This window comes from Microtus ochrogaster, chromosome 8, assembly GCF_000317375.1.
Source record: "Microtus ochrogaster isolate Prairie Vole_2 chromosome 8, MicOch1.0, whole genome shotgun sequence".
Lineage (NCBI taxonomy): Eukaryota > Metazoa > Chordata > Mammalia > Rodentia > Cricetidae > Microtus > Microtus ochrogaster.
Genome location: NC_022015.1, coordinates 58,954,276 through 58,959,412, shown reverse-complemented (window position 1 = coordinate 58,959,412; position 5,137 = coordinate 58,954,276).

The window sequence follows — 5,137 nt, the reverse complement described above, 5'->3', positions numbered from 1 at the left end:
TTTCATGGCCTCTTGGCTTCAGGAATTCAGAAAAGAAATAGGACTGGTGTATCAAATTCCAGTCTTGTTTCCTTTAATGCTTTCAGCTTTCAGTTAAAGTATCTGCCCAGAATGGATTTCCTCCTCACTGTTCTTACTACAGATAAACATATAAATATTCTCAGGAACCTTGGGGCCAGTGCAGAGGCCCAAGGCCCACCTATATCTTGTCTCCAGGGTCTGGAGGACCACAGAAGACCTGCAGTCAAGTCAAAACACCAAGCGACCAGACTTGTTGCTATCCAGTCAAAAGTCACTACTTGGCTTTCGGGTTATAAACAGAGGGAAAGACACTCATTTTAAAATAAAGCTTTTCTCCCAAGTATATTACCTAGAATAAATTAAGTTCACTGGAGAGAAAATATAGAGTAGAAAGGAGGGAAAAATCATTTAAAGTCCTACCAATCGCAAGGTTTGGTACTTGTGACAATTTCTACCTTTAAAAGTGGTTCCTGGCTGGGGAGATCATGCAAGTGTGTGAAAATACTTCCCACACAAGCAGGATGACCTGAGTTTAAATTCCCAGAACCTCCCTATGCCCCCCCAAAAAAACTAGACATAGACATATAGCCTGAGTGTTTTGCATCACAGTGCTCCTGCAGGGAGATGGAAGGCAGAAACTGGAGAGAACACACACACAACACACATATATACACACATACATACACACACATACACAAATACATACACCCATATACACACATACCCATGAATACACACATGCACCCAATGGTTCTGATCCTACTGTGTGTGTGTGTGTGTGTGTGTGTGTGTGTGTGTGTGTGTGTGTGTGTGCTGGTTTTCATTAAGCATTTTATTAAAACTCACTAAGCTGAGACTGCAATGTGTTCAGTTGGTAGAGTGCTTTCAAACAATGAACAAAGCCCCAGGTTCCCTTCCAAGCAATACACAAATAGGCCTTGGTCACACATGCCTGTGCAATCCCAGAACTTGGGAGCTGGAGACAGGAGGATCAAAAGGTAAAAATCGTAAATAAATAAAGGTAAAAGTCATCTTCTCTCAGATATAGAAGAGAGAGAGAGAGAGAGAGAGAGAGAGAGAGAGAGAGAGAGAGAGAGAGAAACTTTTTACTTAAAAATTTTCCTAAAACTGGTATTTATATGAATAAATATTAGTCTGGACCCATACATAACTCATACAACACTCACAAAATTCTTTCTTTGTGGATCATAGTTATAATAAAAGCTATGAAGCCAAACCATGAAATCCAAATGCATAAGCTTAAACTATGAAGAAAGTAGAAAAATATTTTTACAGTTGAAGCAAAGTATTTTTTTTATTTGTTTATTTACTTATTATGTATACAACATTCTGTTTGTATGTATGCCTGCAGGCACCAGACCTCATTACAGATGGTTGTGAGCCACCATGTGGTTGCTGGGAATTGAACTCAGGACCTTTGGAAGAGCAGGCAATGCTCTTAACCACTGAGCCATCTCTCCAGCCCAAAGCAAAGTATTTTTAAAACAAAAAAAAAGCCACTAACCATAAAGAAAAACAGATTAGATCCAGTAAGCTTTAGATATCCTGTTCTCCGAGAAAAGCTCTTTTTAAAACTGAAAGAAAGAAAAGCGAGTGGGAGACATAACATTTTCTCACAGTGAAGTATCATGGGTTTCCACATTTCTCGAGCTGTGTGGCAGTTTTGAAGCTGGCCCTGCTAGAGCAATGAGCTGGTGCTGAGGAAAAGGAAAACACACTTCTCTGTATAAGCACCGTGTCCCAAGTGGAAAATGCAATGTCTAAAAGAAAACTATTTAAAATTAGCGCCCCCAAAATAAAGAGAGAAGTAGCAGAATTGGAAGAAAATATTTACAATTCAAAAATCAAAGGACTTGTGTATGAAATGTGTGAGTGATTCCCTAAAAGAGTGGTCCTCAACTGTCCTTATGCTGAGACCCTTTATTGCAGCTCCTCATGTTGTAATGACCCCCCCAACCATAAAATTATTCTACTGCTACTTCATGACTGTAATTTGCTACTGTTATGAATCATAATGTACATATCTGATATGCAACCCCAAAGGGGTCATGACCCACAGGTTGAGCACCACTGCCCTATGAGCTGTAATGTAAAAAGGATAATCTAGTTTCATTGCTAAAACTCATTTCAAGGCATGGTCAGGTAATTGCAGAGCAGGGGGATAGAGGCCGGGCAGATGAGCTACTTATCACACTCCAAGGCACAGTGACATTAAAAGTATTTTAAGTCTTAAAATATATTTTTCTGCTGGGCGGTGGCACACGCCTTTAATCCTAGCACTGGGGAGGCAGAGGCAGGTGGATCTTTGTGAGTTTGAGACCAGCCTGGTCTACAAGAGCTAGTTCCAGGACAGAACCACAGAGAAACCCTGTCTCAAAAAACAAACAAACAAAAAAATAAAACAAAAAAAAAATATATATTTTCTGTCCTGTGTATAACCCTTGGCTGTGGAAAGGGAAGCTTGTTACTCTTTGGGGGGGGGACTATGAAGTTACTTCATATTTTGTAGTTAGCCCTGGCCAGTCAGGGAATCTTATCCCTTGGTGTCTGAACAAAGGTGATAAAACTGAGGTTAGGAATTCGTGCAAAGAGTTAATTACTGTTTCTGGTACCGTGATTACTTTGTATTATTTACCTTGGCTCAACAGATCACACTGCTGGGTACGCGTCCTTGTAAATAAGATAGTATTTTTCTGGTAAGAGTTTATCTTAAAATCCATTAGCAGGACACCTAGTCTGATCTAAGGTTATTTTGAAATTTTGTATCGCCAGTTTATAGGATAGGGCTGTCTTGGCAGTTGGGGAAATAACAGCTGTTTTCTTAAGCTGTGCTCCAAGACAGTTCTTGACGAAAACTTATGACTCTCAACTTGGGCAGGATCTCTGTGTATTTATCTTATTCATTAAAACTCTGCATAGGCTAACATTATTAATAACAATTGGACAATACAGCTAAGGAAAGCCATCTTATTGACACTCTATGGATAAAAATGCCCAGTAGATAGGAAATTAATTCATAAAAAAAACACACACAAAATATACAGGCTATGGGGAAATTCCCCACAGCCACTGGGAAAAGAATTCAGTCTGGCACATGTGCAAACCTACAGGCAGAAGCAACAGATGTACAGACTTCACATATCTCATAGGCTTTACAAAACTAGGTCCTCTCTCTATCAGAAATTATTGTCTGGTGGGTTGACACCTTGAGTATCAATTGTTATGTCATATTTTTATGTTAATATGGCTTCCAGTAGGCTAAGAGATCTCCACAGGGAGACCCTGTCTCAAAACAAAACAAAATGTGGGAAAACCACAAGACAAACACTCTCTGCTTTCAGAGTAGTGGTTTCTGGCTGGAGGGGACAGTGCCTCTCACGGGAGAACACTGATGATATCATGCGGCACCTAGGGCTGTCACAGTGCAAGTAATGAGAAGTGATTCTGACGTGTTAGAAACCAGGGGTGCTGCCGAAAACAAACAAACATCCTGACGTGCTCAGGGATAACCCCCCACCACACACAACTGTCCCCAAAAAGGCACTTTGTCTAATATGAGCTCCCTAACATTGAGAAACCCTGATTTAGAGGGAAAATTGACAAATTAGGCAATGATAGAGGGAAAGATATTGAATTTGGGCCATTTATTGGATCCTAACAGAGCTTAATTCTCTTATTGGGATTTTTCACTGAAAGTTTTCATAAAGAGTTATTGCCTATAATTATGAAAAAGTGAAAGTTCTAAGCCTATAAGAAGCAAAACTTACAATAATGAACCTACCCTTACAATTACCCTTTAAAACTCTAGCTTCTGGTTTATTGTCCCGCGCCCTGTGTATTGGTGTTGTCAACAGAATCTAGAATCATCTGGATGAAGGATCTCTGGGCATGCTTGTGCTGAATTACTTTGATTATGTGAGTGGGTGCGAGAAGATTCACTAATGTGGATGGGATTTTAGACTGTGTGACATAGGGAAAGTGAGCTGAATATAGGCATCCATCACTCTCTGCTTCCTAGTCCTGGGCAGGTGAGATGAGGCCCAGGCTCCCCAACCTTGATGGACCACACTTTGTATACAATATTCTTTCTGCATGTATGCCTGAATGCCAGAAGAGGGCACCAGATCTCATTACAGATGGTTGTGAGCCACCATGTGGTTGCTGGGAATTGAACTCAGGACCTTTGGAAGAGCAGGCAGTGCTCTTAACCGCTGAGCCATCTCACCAGCCCCCTGGGCCACACTTTGGTACTGTGAACTAGAACGACTCCTTCTTCCTCTAAGTGGGTTTTGTCAGACTTACTTTATGACAGACACAGGAAGAGGAAGTAGACAGACCAAGAAGTGAGTGTTGCTGTGATAAATCTGACTGTGTGGTTCTGAGGCCATTGGCGCTGTTTCATAGCTGAAACGTGGAAGAGTTTGAGATCTGGGCTGAGAAAATACAGAATGTGGGAAGCCTTCACTGTTCTCAGTTTGCTGGCTGCAGACACAATAGGACCAACTTAAAGCTGCTAGTGTCTTAATTTCCTTGCCTTTGTGAAGCTGTGAGCTAAAGCAAATCCTTCCTTCCTTAAGTCCCTTTCTTCGGGTATTTCATTACAGCCAGAGGAAAAGAACCCGAGGCAGAAATAGAGATGGCATTGGGACGGTTGGTGTTAACTGCCAGCTTGACAGAATCTAAATCTAGAATGCCCTGGGAACATCTGCAGATGATTATCTTGATTATGTAGAGGTGGAAAGACTTGCTGCTGAGGATCCTGGGCTGTGTGAGATGGAGAGAGCAAGGTGAGCACCAACCCTCATCACTGTTTCCTCACCACAGACTCGTGACCTCGACCTCCGGAGGTCATGACTTCCCCATCTCAAACTGTGAGCCCAAATAAACGCTTCCTTCCTCGGGTTGTTTTTGGTCAGAGTATTTTTTTTTTTTTTTGGTTTAGTTTTGGTTTGGTTTTTATTTTTTTTTTCAATTCCTTGGATTGCTTTTGGTTGGAGTATTTTTTTTTTTGGTTTAGTTTTGGTTTGTTTTTTGTTTTTTGTTTGTTTTTTTTTTTCAAGACAGAATTTCTTGGTTAGCCCTGGCTGTCCTGGAA